Source organism: Saccostrea cucullata, unplaced genomic scaffold, assembly GCF_032062105.1.
Source record: "Saccostrea cucullata isolate Sc308-1 unplaced genomic scaffold, CSIRO_AGI_Scuc_v1 ctg10833, whole genome shotgun sequence".
NCBI lineage: Eukaryota > Metazoa > Mollusca > Bivalvia > Ostreida > Ostreidae > Saccostrea > Saccostrea cuccullata.
In genome coordinates this window covers 142-15,303 of record NW_026923557.1, presented here as the reverse complement: position 1 = coordinate 15,303, position 15,162 = coordinate 142, and the positions used below count along the sequence as shown (strand labels likewise).

The window sequence follows — 15,162 nt, the reverse complement described above, 5'->3', positions numbered from 1 at the left end:
TATTTTCAAGAAAAAAGTTTCAGGAATGCTCGGATGTTCTACAAGTGGTGAATGGAAAGTAAATCTAACTTGTGGTATGATAATATATTATATAATTTTACGTAAAAGAAACTTTATATCAAAATGATGTTGACAGGTTCTCAGCTCAAACAGGTATTTCAGTCTATCGAGGTGAGTTTTCTTATTAACAGAATTTAATTAGAAAATATGAATAAACATAGGAACTCAGCTTGATAATTTGCCTTTTGAATTACATGTATGATGTCTCAAACTACACTTAGAAATATACGACATTTTATGCATAAAATACTGTGAAAATATTTCATCTGAGTATGTTATATAGCATAAGATATAAATCTTTGTGTTTTTTTTTTTCTCCCAGAAGGCACTCTAGAATAGATACTTGAACCTTTGAATCAAAATAAATATTGCCACATGTTACAGAATTCGATGTCAGGTCTCCGCATCATAATAAATTCTAAAAATCAGTCTCTCTGACGAATATTTAAGAAATAAGGTATCAGTTTTCAGTTTTCGCCCGAAGGGCTTTATGGAAGATTTGATCATGTGCCAACCCGTTTTGCATTCTAAAACTAAAAAAAAAAAGATACCTTATATCTTATATTTACATTTGTGACTAATTTATTACAAATAGTAGAGTACTAAAGTAAAGTTTGAAATCCATAAAGTTATTCTTTCAAAACACAACGGTATAAATTAAATGCGTTGATAACGTCGATCGCTTATGATGTCACTATCAAATTACGTAGATCGTTTATGACTAAACAATCAATTTATGGGCACATGACGAACTTGTCTCACGTAGATGTACAAACGCCCTGTTTAGATAGTATTATATAAGGGAAAACATTTGCAAATGCAAATATACATGTATATAAACACTTTTTAAAAAATCATTTCTAAATTACATGAGTGGAAATTAGTTTGAGAGAATATTTAAAAACTAAGATGTTGTGATCTGTGCACTTATAGAATTTTCTTTTTTTGTTTTTTTTTTTTTTTTTTTGTTGTTTGTTGTTTTTCTTTTATTTTTTTTTTTTGGGGGGGGGGGGGTTAAAGGGCTCTTAATTGAGAATAATTTTCAATGCTGAATTCAGTTTACAATATTGGGCTTTACACTTGTAATTATTTTCATTTCTCCTGTATATCTTATAGAGTTTCAGGAAGTACGGGTACCTTTCGAAGACAAGGAATATATGGTTCGCTCCAACGAACTTAAATGGGATGATGCTAAGGTATGACAAGCATTCATATGAAAAATCTAGAACTCTGAAAATTGTAATCACAATGTCATTGGTCTTCTTTTAAAAAATATTTCAATGTTGCAATCAATCCTTAAGTAAACAATTACTTTAAAAACAACAAACCTCAAGCGTAAATAAGGGCAGTATTGCGATTTAATCAACGTGAGCAAAATGCACAAATACTGTAAACGTGAAAAAATGGTGCATACGTATTTTAGAGCAAGCGCAACTAGGAATGCATTGGCAAAAACAAATTTAAACGCTAGCACACGTCATTAAAATATAAAATTGTGATATTATTTTTTTTTAATCCACACTCGTTTTTTGATTTTTGGACTAGTCAAGCATGGAGACAAAGTAACAGTCCTGTATAATAGTAAACATTCATCAACTTTACCGTGGTGATGCAATCACATGGACGTGGCACAAGGTTAAAATGTATTCTAATTTTATCTTAAATAAAGAAATGAAGTATGTACGCATTTTATTTATATTAAAACAATGCATGCATCGACAGAAAAGAATTTTAAGGTTCCTTTAAATACTTTATGTATATTGATAATGTATTTCTTTCTCAAATGCTGGAGTTATCGCTCTTGCGATACACTCCAGCTTAATTTCAATAGCATCTTCTTATATGGTAAGCTATGTGAGTGCTGATAGATAGAACCAATAGAATCGTTTCGCGGGAAACTGAAGGTGCGTCTCTTTAGAGATAGCGTGGGTCGCCACTTTTTTTCAGGACGCCGGACAATTAACTCACTAGCATTTTTTCTACGAATTTTATTCGATTTTAAGCGGTAAGATCAATTTTACTTTGTATGTATTCATGAATTCTGACAAAATACTTATTTTGGGTCACTCTATCGTTCGTCGCTTCCATCAATTCCTTAAAAGTGAAGCTGACGATAGATATAATGACGACCTCGGCCTCCAAGCGACACACAAAATATTTTTAGAGGTGTTGGAGGCCGCACAATATCAGGCATTCTCTGCGAGGATACGATTTCATTGAACGGGTGAAACGGGATAACATAATCCTTCTGGTTGGAGGTAATGATGTCCGAGGTGTCAGTTCCCCCGAAGAAATAGCGGGGAATTTAGAATCCACCGTCTCGGTACTCCATGGTAGATTTGGACTTTCCCAAATTCACGTGTGCAAATTATTGCCACGTTTTAATCAAGCGTTTAATTACAACGGTATCGTAGACGAAGTGAATGCTCTGCTGAAGTCCTCTCTTCAGGAGTTCAAATTCGCTTCTTTCTGGGATCACAATGACCTTTTCCCATATTTGCAACCTTTCGTTTTTCGCTAAACGTCCCCATTAGGGAGTTGAAGGGTTGGCCCCTAAATGTTTCTTTTGCAAATAACTCAAAAACGAAAAAGAATCTCTGAATAGTTGTTGAACAACAAATGTTCAAAATCCTAAGAGCTGTCAGATGAAATCAAGAAAAAGGGGCTGGACACTCAAATTAGGGGCCAAGAGGGGCCAAAAATCTTCAATCGATAACTCTTTAACAGTTAATAATTTGTAATACATTACTGAAGCAAAGATGTTTATTTCAACCATTTACAACTATATAGTATGACTTTAATGCCGTTTGGTATATAATTAGGGGCCAAAAGGGGCCAAAATGCTAAATCTTTGACGCCTTGTATCTCAAAAGAATTAAATATTTTGATAAGTAATATTGAACAAAAAATGTTTAAAATCATGTTCTAAACAATATGCAACCTTTCATTTTTCGCTAAACGTCCCCATTAAGGAGTTGAAGGGTTGGCCCCTAATTGTTTCTTTTGCAAATAACTCGAAAACGAAAAAGAATCTCTGAATAGTTGTTGAACAAAAAGTGTTCAAAATCCTAAGAGCTTTCAGATGAAATCAAGAAAAAGGGGCTGGACTATTATTTAACTTCTAATTTGTTTGAAGTATACAATGTATTTTTATCTACCCACTTATTTGATGTGTACATGTATAATACTGAGAGAATAGAGTAATGTCATAAGTGTACGTTATCAGTATGTAAAACGAAGCAAGTCTGCTGACATTATAATGCATTGCTGTTCGTTTTGTAAAATATTATCTGGTGTGTCATGTGGTAAAAGGAAAATAAACAACATAATAAAATATAATAGATGGCGTTGTAAGAATCATTAAATTGTATAAAGGTTTAACAAATAAATGTTGAGTAGATTCAAATCTTTTCTTAGGAACTTTTTTGATAGTTAATTTGTGAGAGATTTTCGTGTTTATAATTACATTTCGGGATTTAGTTAAAAACATTAAAGCATGTTAGATGGTTTTCTTGGCGAGTATAAAATTGGGCATTGTGCCAAAAATTTTGGCGCAATTTATTTTATGGAACATGGGGTTTCAACTCTTTCCAGATAAACACTGAGAAGAGTGCTGAATGTTTAAGTTATTAATATTTCACTGGCTACTATCAAAACGCTAAAAGTGGCAAAAACTAGCATCCCACTTAAATAACCCGTTATGAGGTATCATCAATGCAGACATCTTTGTGCAGCATATTATACTGCCATTATAATTTTAATAGTTATTTACTGGAACATAAAGGTTATGTTTATAAAAAAAATGAACAGAAAAACCACGATGAAATGCAATCCATTCTTGATTTATGTTATGATTCTAAGTATTGGATAATTTGTTGGGATAATGCTTAAAATACAATGCTACGACATGATATAGCAAAGCTATAACTACGTGTATACGTACGTGGCCATCTGTTTGATAAAATTATAGAAAACAAGCGAGGAGTTTGGTTAAATTTTGCGAGAAGATTGAACTTCAAGATCAAGAGGTCAAACACGTACAAATACACAATATGCAAATATTTTAAATACTGAACCATAGCTTGTACTAATCAAAATTTATTGGCAAGATTAATTCTGTTTCCCGGGTACATGTACCAGACAAACTGACAGAGCAAAATTTTGTTCTCTTATTATATTTTATATTAAAGGGACATTTATTAACACATTGTAACTATTAACAGTTTATAAAGTATCATCCTAACCAGAAGTCTCTGTCGAGACTGAAGCTCTACTGGTTTGAACTTTTATTATATACCCATCAATTTTCTTGTTTTTGTTACTGTTAATTTTACCGAGTTTGATCCGATTTTCCGGATCACCACACTGTGGTTTTCTGAATCCATATCACCACTCTCTAAAACTGATGACGTAGTACGCAAAAACATGACGTTATTTTTCTTGCGCGTTAAAAAGTCCCTTGTTATTATGCTTTGATTTATGGATAAATATTATACAATTGATCTCTAAAGTTTTATTCTGCTTTATTTAGCTAGTTATAAGGGGGTATATAATAAATTTATCATTATAACAGTAACTTGATCCGAAGAGCCGTATCACGTCTCGTTGACAAGCGCAGATCATCAGATCAAACTCGACGCTTTGCGTCTCGTTAGATCTGATGATCCGCGCCTGTCAACTCGACGTGATATGACCCTTCGGATCAAGTAACTGTTATAATATTATATATATAGCAAAGGAAGAGAAAAATACTTAAGCAGCTGGGATTTGAAACTAAATAGAATAATGATCGTTGATAAAGTCTCTTTATGTTCTTAGTGTAGTCTACTTGTGTGCCAAGTTATACTGAAATCAGACCAAAACTGTAGGAGGAGTAGCATTTTGAAACAATTTTACAGACATTTCTATTTTTAGTAACCACGGCAACACCGTTCATCAAAATTAAAATTTGATATACAGAATTATGTATCTTAGTGTATTCTACTTATGTGCCAAGTTATATTGAAATCAGACCAAAACTGTAGGAGGAGTAGCATTTTGAAACAATTTTACAGACATTTCTATTTTTAGTAACCACGGCAATACAGAATTATGTATCTTAGTGTATTCTACTTGTGTGCCAAGTTATAATGAAATCAAACCAAAACTGTAGGAGGAGTAGCATTTTGAAAGAATTTCACAGAAATTTCTATTTTTAGTAACCACGGCAACACCGTTCAGCAAAATCAAAAACCGATATACAGAATTTTGTACTTAGTGTATTCTACTTGTTTGCCAAGTAATACTGAAATCAGACCAAAACTGCAGGAGGAGTAGCATTTTGAAAGAATTTCACAGAAATTTCTATTTTTAGTAACCACGGCAACACCGTTCATCGAAATCAAAAACTGATATACAGAATTATGTATCTTAGTGTAGTCTACTAGTGTGCCAAGTTATAATGAAATCAAACCAAAACTGTAGGAGGAGTAGCATTTTGAAAGAATTTCACAGAAATTTCTATTTTTAGTAACCACGGCAACACCGTTCATCAAAATCAAAAACCGATATACAGAATTATGTATCTTAGTGTAGTCTACTTGTGTGCCAAGTTATACTGAAATCAGACCAAAACTGTAGGAGGAGTAGCGTTTTGAAAGAATTTCACAGAAATTTCTATTTTTAGTAACCACGGCAACACCGTTCATCGAAATCAAAAACCGATACACAGAATTATGTATCTTAGTGTAGTCTACTTGTGTGCCAAGTTATATTGAAATTAGACCAAAACTGTAGGAGGAGTAGCATTTTGAAAAATTGTTTACAGACAGACGGACAGACAGACAGACGGACAGATGGACGGACGCCGGACGCATTACTATCGCATAAGCTCTTCTGGTCTCTGACCAGTAGAGCTAAAAACCGGTCTTCACGTCCCGCAGTAGATTCTATCTCGATCACACCTTACTCTATCCACTGCACCACGCGGGCGACGTGTATTTTTGATGAAGGACAAGTAATCAGTCATTGCCTTGATTCTAGACACTACAATGAAGTTTTCATACAATTTATTGCATATTTATAAGCATACACTATCTTCACAATTCGATATAGTATAGACAGCTTTAATCTTTGAATTGTTAATAAATTGCAATGGCGATGGGTATATAAACATGTTCAGAATAATTTGTGAAAATGTAGACAAACATGAAATGATGAAAAAGACCACAATAAAATGAAATTAAAACAAAACACTCCGTTATAGAGAAAAATGACAATACACATAGAGTTATAGAGAATAATGTTGCGTGCACGCGAAAAAGAAAAAAAAATCCATGAAGTTTGCCAAAGAGCATTCACGTATTTTAATGATTGTTAAAAAAACATATATATTCAAAGAAATATTTAATTATTTATAGCCACGTTTCTTGCTATATCCGACTGGATCAAACACCCATTAAAGTTTACGATCATCACCGGTTATCTTGATACAGTTAAAGCAAAAAATGGTTTGTACATGTAAGACAACCACAACATATTTTGAAATCAAACAAAAAGAATGAAAAAGACTTATTTAAACATTGAAAAACATACGATGTAAACCCATAGCATCAAGAATTCGGATGCATTTCATTAGCGCTCAGAAAAAAATCGTGACATCTGGAATAATTTTTTAGCCATGGAATCAAAACTCGTGATCGAAAGACTACAGAGAGAATGTGTATGCATTAAACAACAAACACCAACTATAAACAAATATAAATATATGCTTACATAAAGAACTTGAATATAAATGTACGTATAAATTCAATTGATATGTATTTAATCCGTACATGAAAGATATTCACTTTATCTTTTATAACTAAAATAATAAGTAAAAATGCTAACTCCCTTTTGGCGTTTTATTTACTTATGGGTTCAATATTGGCTTATCGTGTATATTTGTTGAAATTCAAAACCGGGGAGGGGAGGAGGGGGGGGGGGGGTAGAATTCTACTCAGTCTTGAAAGCAACCCGCGAAAACAATTTCATTCTCTGATAAAAAAAATTAACATTGTAACTAATTAAAAAATCCCTCAATGTCCCCCTTTAACTCACTATAAAATCTTTCCCAATCCTTCTCTACTAATGTGACCAAATATTTAAACCAGTACAACACTTTCTCCATCCATGTCAATCTACTGAAATAATTTTTGAAATATAATGATTCAAAATCACGCTTTTCGGCGATTCGATCGACCATAAACCCAGAGGTTCTACACACCGAAGAAGCAATTTCATTATTAAAGAAATTCAGTGCGTTTAAAAGTGCGTGCACGATTGGAATTTCTTCTGCCACCTTTTTAAACAACGACAAGATCAGTTGCTTTAAAAGTTCCACGGAGAGCCTTTCAAAAATGTTGACGTAAACATGATCGATAACTTTTGCTGCAAGAGATCCAATTCTAATAATGGCACCAGTTACTCCGAGAGAAGGGAAGAGAACACGCTCGATGAAGTACTCCTCTCCCAGATGAAGGGCGTGTATGACTGTGCTGTTGCATTGCCAACTAAATGCATTAGTTTCTTTGATTGAAGCACCTGATAAAAAAAAAGATAAGAAATAGGTTATGTATTGATGCAAACTATATCAGCTCTGTTCAATTCATGGAATAAACATACCTGAAGCAAAACAATATAAAATATTGTATAAGATTCAATTACAGTAATACGGTTACTGCAAGGTGAAATAACAATGCAATATATATATAAAAACGACCTCAAGAACAAGGTAAATATTATGAATCTTGTGTTTTATATAAATAAATACCTTCCGAAATGCAGCAAGCTGATAACATGCCAACCAGCAAAAGAGCAAATCCATTAAATGTCTTCATTTTAGTGTTTTCAGCTAAATGAAACGACAAAACTAGAAAAATTCATTCGAAATAACCAAATGCGGTGGTAAATTCAGATAGGAGAAAAACGTGATACTTATATATAATTTAATTTCAGATGTAACGCGTCATTTGATTGGTTAAACGGTTTTATCCATTTCGTATAACATAACTTGCCTACGTCACAATGAGTTACGTCAAAAACGTATCACTCCGCTTGACGTTACTTTTAAAATAATGCTCAATTTGAATCCTTTTTCCGGAGGAAACATTGTCTCATTGTCTACATTGAAATTAAATTATAAGAAATGAAGCTTATTTCAACTTATGTTATCCGACATAACAAAACTTGGGGCAGTTTACGCTTATTTATAAACCGCGAAGCGTAAACTGCCCCAAGTTATGTTATATCGGATAACATAAGTTGAAATAAGCTTCATTCCTTAAATAATTTTTTTTCTATTCTTTTCTCATTGTATTAAATAATAAATTATTCAACTAAAATAATATTTAGGTAATTAAAGTGTAATTTATATAAAGGGGCGCTTCTTACCTTAGTATGGTAGAAGAATCAACGGTGTTTGAGGTGTTACACGGAATAAAAACTTTTCGCCATCTTTGAATCTCATGATTATGACTTTCATCTATTTTTAGATTGTCTGTGCAGAGGAAAATCCATCCAGCAGAAAGCTATTTATAGCCAATCTAACTCTTACGAGAGTAAATATTATGTAATCGACAAGAAGATTCGCAAGCTTGTATAGTTAATAGAGAAAACAAGTTACTGTCCTTTAAAAAAAGGACTACAATACGTGGACCAAATGCATGTTTTCTTTTAACAGAAATTCAATCAAAGAAAATTTGTTAAATTTGTTGGATATTAATGTAGGTTAGTTCGCTTTTTCTACAGTGATCTCTCTACTTTGACCGATAGTACTTTCATAACAAAATTGTTAAATTTAATATCCTATTGGCATATAGTTTTGTTATTTTCAAATCCAGGCTATTTTGATACATATATAACCCATACTGGCTGGTAATTAACATATACCTGAACTGAATTGAACTGAATTGAATTTTTTTTTCAGTTTCAAAATTCAGTTCAGGTCTGTAGTACACAGATTTTTTTTTTCTGGAGCCCCCCCCCCCCTCTCCCCCACATGGAGTACCGTTGCTAAAGGCTTGTGTCAAGGTGTATTTGAATCCATATACATGTATATCAAATTTTTTTGCGAGCCTTAATAATGCCGGTGAAGACTTGTTTTATCTTTTAAAATCCTACAACTAGTATATGTATGAAGTTTTTAATTCAAGTTGTAAAGTTATCTATAGATAACTTAACAACTTGAATTAAAAACTTAAGGTATCCATTGTACAAATGGGTAAAAATTTATGCCCGGAAACCCTATGATTTCATGTTCTAAAATCGAAGTATGGGTCATGACAAGTTAAAAAATTGGGTCATCACAGGCAACAACTCATTTAAGGAAGATAACTCTAAATTGATGAAAACTAAAATCTAAGGAAAATCACATAAATTGGTATCTAGTAAGTTTATTCCATAATAATGACAAAAAATTACTTTTATATTGTTATCTTTATATAAAATTAAAGAATATCAAATAACAAAACATATTGGTAAGAGTGTTATTAAAAAAATTAAGAAAAGGGTCTTTTTGTAAAACTAAACGTTCAAGTTCATAATGTCATTTGCAACATGCCTTTACCATGTATCATTAACAATTTCAAAGAGAAATATTTATAATTACACATAATTACACATTACACAAGATACATTAGAAAAGTCAAAACACTTTTCCCTTCAATTATTTGAACACTTTTTCTTTTTTTTTTTTACTTTTTTGCAAGTCAAAAATTATGAAAGAATCTCATAACTCAATGTACAAAATTGATTTACATAAATGAAAATGGTTTGAAGTTCTGCAAATGTGAATTCATAGTTATGTCTAGAATTTAAAAATGTACACATTACAAAAGAATAAAAAAAAATTTAAACAGAAATACTGAAGTTAAAAATTGATAGCGACACATTCGATACAGAATGACTTAGAAAATAAATTTCAAGATTTTAATGACACAATAAATAGTACTTGTGATATAAATGTAGATACTATAAGGACTCCGACAGTAATCTCACTTAGTAGACCAGGCGCGTAGCTGCCTATACGCAAGTACGCAAGTGCGTACACATCATTTTCAAAAAAAAAGAAAAGAAAGAAAAGAAAGAAAGAAAAAAGAATAAAAAAGAGAGATTTATTCGGAGAAAAAGAGGCACTATCTGTCTTTCAAATTATTTTACGTCTTATTGTTTCTATTCAAATTTTGTTCAGAATATCTGTTAAAATCCAGTCTTTTATAAAATGATTTCCAAAATTCTTGAGGAAGAAAATATTGTTGAACCAAAATTTTCAACTGTTAATCCGCGTAATCCTGATTATGCGGACAAATGCATGTATTTGATGAAGGAAAGCGATCTTAGTGACATTGATCTAAAGAAAAAGTTACAAGGGTCTTGGACGACTATACAAAAATTTCCGTTAAAGTAATGAATAAATATCGATAAGCCCACACCCATAAAAGTTTTTGTTCGTTGGACCCGCGCGCTCGTATTTAAACAAAAGTATACAAATAATATCAATTTAAAATTCCCGCACCATGCGTGGGAATTCTGTGCTGATTTCTGTTCCATTTCCGCTCTATTTATCGTACTTTTAATCTACTAATTCTGCAAATCCGAAAAAAAATTCTCCGCTCAAATTTTTTCACGCCCCGCCTAAAAATTTTGCCTACAATGAAGTAATAATATTATTATTTAACCGCTAGCCCGCTCGTACTTTTTTCATCAAATGTCCGACGAACAAGAAATTAAATTGGTGTGGCCTAAACAAAAAAAAAATGACAAAATTCAAATTACTGAACAAAGTAAATAAAAATATAGATCATGTATGAATATATTCTTTTACTGATGTTACCAATTTATAGAATTATATAATTTAAGTACTCTCACACTGTTTAAGCTATCAGAACATAAAAGTTATCAAAAGACCCACATCCCGTTTATATTTTTGAAATACTTAAATTCCAGTGATAATTTAATAATAAATTACTTCTCTGTTTTATCTTATAACACTTGGAAACTTTTTTTTAAATACCAATATATTCGTAAGTTAATTTGATCAAATTATCTTTCTCTTCCTGAAGTATCCACGGAAGTATAACTTTGCGAAGTAGTTACTTGAGAAAAGAGATGTAGCGTGATTTCTTTTAAAGGAAAATGGCTGAAAAATTTCGCCCTGGATCCACTGGGGGCCTTAGAGCGGCCCCCAGACCCCAGACCATTTTCTGCGTACACTTCATTTTAATGCTGGCTACGCGCCTGGTAGAGGATGCATAATACAGACCAACTTGTTTAGATACAATTGATAAATTTATGTGGCAGCAAAAAATTCACACAACTTTGGGACAATATACTGTAGAACTTTAGATGTTCCAGTCACTCTAGGTTTGTCATCACTGGTTTTGGGAGAAAACATAAATTAATCTATTTTCACCATTTCTGACATAGCTATAGATCAGCTTAGATGAGAAAGTGCCATCGTCTCTGCCAGACTCCTCTTCATGAAACTTTACCAATCAGCACACACAAATACCCGTAGTTCTTTGATTTTTCAGCATTGAACACCTGTTGAAAATCAGAAATATTTTTGTACTACAAATGATTGTTTCATACAGATTAATAATGTACATGTGATTCATTAAAAGTTTGCAGCAGAGATTATTCCGTCCAACATGACGGGGTATTCTATTACATGTAGTCAAATATTTTTCTTACACTGATTCTCGAGCAAATTGACGAATAAACATTTGATTTTAGAGCCACCAAATTTAAAGTATATGTATCTACTAAATGATATAATAAAACTGTTCATACTTTCAAAATCCTTTCATATATTAATTGTAAATTTAATATTGACGACACATTGAGGGTCTCCCACAATGAACTGTAGATTATAGCTACAAAAAGGATAGATACAATTATATTACATGTAATTATTTAGATGCATGAACATGTAAATCCTATTTATAAATTATATGCCTTATCCAAAATGTCATGGTTTCAGATGAAAATTTAGATGAGGAATTAAGCTCCAATGTTTTGTACTAGTTTTCAATGCCTAAATTATATTTTTTACTAGTTGTCAATGCCTAGATTAGATAACATAAATTCCATAAACAAAATATATATAAATACTAGAGGTACTGTGAGCGATGAGCTCACTAAATGATACCCCCCGCCTCCCATATGGTTTTAACTGGTGAAAAAGTCCATGTTTTCCTGTGGCCGGGAAACCCAAAATAAGTGTCGGATCAAAAAGTAAAATAGGAGGTGCACAATGGCAATATGTAATAAAGATTCTGTGAAAGTTTCATCAAATTTCATTCAGTGGTATGAGAGGAGTTGCGGATAAGAGATGCGTACCCCAAAGCGTAACAGACGGACGGACGGACGGACGTACAGACGGACGGAAATACCGATTACTATATACCCTCCCGCTTTTCAAGCGGGGGGTATAATAAATGCTTACCTGTTACAATCTGTGTATTGAGTATTGACACTGAAGTTCTGCATCCCTTTGGATTTTCTCAGCTTTTAGGAACACCGATGCCAACTGCAAGCAATTTCCACACTGTATGTACAAAAACCACCTAACCAGAGTTTCACTCACATTTAATTGCTCTCTTGCAAAAGAATCATGGTCCGAAGTGACAATTTGAACGCAATTTGAGGCAATGAACATCAAACTCGATGACCCTCCAAGTCATCTTACGAACTCTTAGTCTCTTACTGGTTAAAATTAGGGTTATACCATAAAAGCATTCCTCACAAATATGCATGGAATCCCAAATAAGTTTATTTCACAAGTACGATCTTCTAAAGCACCTCGGCGCGCGTCAAATTATGTCTTTTCTTGAACCGTTCCTTCCCTGTCCGACTTTTCATGGGCGCCACCATCTTGAATTTTATAGTCTCGGAGACATCGTTTTATTTTAAAAGATGTACATTTAAACGTATTTAAACAACAAATTTGTTATCATCTTGTTGTTTCCTTTAATTATCTATCAATTAAAATAAAAATATTCGAATTGTGGCTTTTGATATTGACTCGAACTGAAAAAGTATTTTATTCCGTAAACTACCGAGATCAATCCGAAGTTTACCGAAATTACAGCCTATTTCAACGACTAATAGATAACTTAACAACTTGAATTAAAAACTTCATTCAGCGACTAATTCTAGGTTTTTAAAAGATTCAATGACTAGCTAAATGTAAGTTCTTCATCTTTTTAAAATGCTTGTGCCATAGATTCAATGTTTAGTTCGTGATTAAAAGTATGTGTACAAGATTAAAATTTGGATCCGCCAATGAACTCTCAATCGCATCATCTCGGGTCTTTCTGTCAAATGTCTGAAAGCTAGTCGAAAAGGCCCGAGAAGTTGCAATTGGTGAAGCGGAGTCAGCCGAAGATTGCCGATTGAAACTCTCTAGAATTCTCGCGCATGCGTAGGCTGGCGTATGCCCAGGGCATCCTGTTTAGCCTCGCTTATATATTTACTGCGTGGACCTCACGGTCCACGCAAAAAATTAAATTGTCCGTTCATAATCTATTCACTACAGAGGCTGCCGAGACGTTCGTTATTGTAAAAATATAATAAATAATGTATAGAACACTGTGTTTCAAAAAATGGCTTTAAAATATAGACAAAGTTCTGGAGGATCTAACATTTATAAAACGCTTAGAAGATTAATCATGTATTTATAATGAATTGCATGCTGACTTTTAGTTTCTCTATACCCATTGAGAACAATCATTGTTCAATAAATGATTTCAAACAAAGGATATCATTATTTTGAATGACTTTGAAATCAATTTTTAGTGATTATAATTATACCATGTGAATTAACCTTTTGTGAAAGAGAAATACTTCCTGTTTTTTAACATCTATTAATATACATAATATTTAAACCATGCATGCAGAAGTGAGATTTAAAATACGAATTAAAAATCCTGTTGTACTATTAATGATCTTTACTTTAAATATTTTTTGATACTAATTAATCTTTACCACCTCGATGATTACGGTAATTAAGATATCGTAGAGATTTCACTACAAAAGTCAGGCGCGGATCAGGAATTGAAGTTAGAGGGGGCGCCAAAAGTAGACAAGGGGGCTGTGGGCCGCCTTGAGGCCCCCAGTGGGTCCAGGGCAAAGCCCTGGTGGGGGCCCAGGGGACGAAGCCCCCGGAGGCTCCTGGATTCTAGAGATTTTGTAGGTCTACCAAGTAGACATATTTACATTTTCTAGACGAAACTGTGATTTACGTTATCTTTGACAATTTTAAGGGGGGGGGGGTGCGTCCCCCTTAAATCCGCCACTGAATGTATACATTATTTAGATTTTTCGTTGATGTTCAATAGGGACAAATTTGAAATAAATAGATTTTTCCAAAATCATATTATTTTTAAAGCTCATGATTAGAACTTCAAATTTGTATTTAAATAACACCAGCTAGTATTAAAGTAAATTTTGATATGAAAACAACCTACATATGTATTAAGAAAATATAATGGGACAAGAAGGTTTATAAATGCTAAATGTATCATCGTAATAAATATTCGGTGATAGAAAATATTGCTCTTTCCTACTGCATGCCTGCTTTTCTAGCTGTTTGTTGTTAATTTCTTTGTCTGTTTTCTGCAAAAATTTTAACTTTCCAATAACTCTTTCGCTAGCTTTGATTTTCATATTCAATAGATCGATGCATTTCCTAATACAAGTCCTTTCCTAGAGTACACTGTATCAATAAATTTGACCTTATGATCTTTGAGTTTGAACAACTTAGCAATATTTAGTTAAATTTCATTCTTTCCCAAATTTCTTTTTTAAATGGTGCTATATGTAAGGCTTTCAGACTTCACATGTGCATTCCTTGTAATAATAGACTTCGTAAAGAACATTGTTCACAAGTTTTGACCTTGATCTATTTCCCTAAAATTTGACATTTGCAATAAATTTATAGTGGTTGGATCTTGGGCAATCGACTCAAACATTTACAAGTATATTTTTGACAAGACCTTTTATTTCTTTGATTCAAATAATTTTCCCCTTCGACATAGAATATTGAATTTGAGCCACTTTTGAAAAAAATAACGTTGAGCCTGT

General features: G+C 32.8%; 2 long non-coding RNA genes across 3 annotated transcripts; both read right to left on the bottom strand.

The window, feature by feature from the left end:
* Nucleotides 1-6,090: 6,090 nt before the first annotated feature.
* On the bottom strand, nt 6,091-8,554 carry LOC134264316 (uncharacterized). The gene is made up of 3 exons (XR_009991495.1): nt 8,470-8,554; nt 7,850-7,930; nt 6,091-7,620 (listed from the first exon to the last, which is right to left on the bottom strand). It is a non-coding gene; the product is annotated as an uncharacterized LOC134264316 (long non-coding RNA).
* Nucleotides 8,555-11,373: 2,819 nt separating this feature from the next.
* Nucleotides 11,374-13,067, bottom strand: LOC134264315 (uncharacterized). Of its 2 annotated transcripts, none has more exons than XR_009991494.1 (3): nt 12,524-13,067; nt 11,860-11,951; nt 11,374-11,619 (listed from the first exon to the last, which is right to left on the bottom strand). It is a non-coding gene; the product is annotated as an uncharacterized LOC134264315 (long non-coding RNA). The 2 variants fall into 2 exon arrangements; XR_009991493.1 differs by having other exon boundaries at nt 11,869-11,951.
* Nucleotides 13,068-15,162: the final 2,095 nt, after the last annotated feature.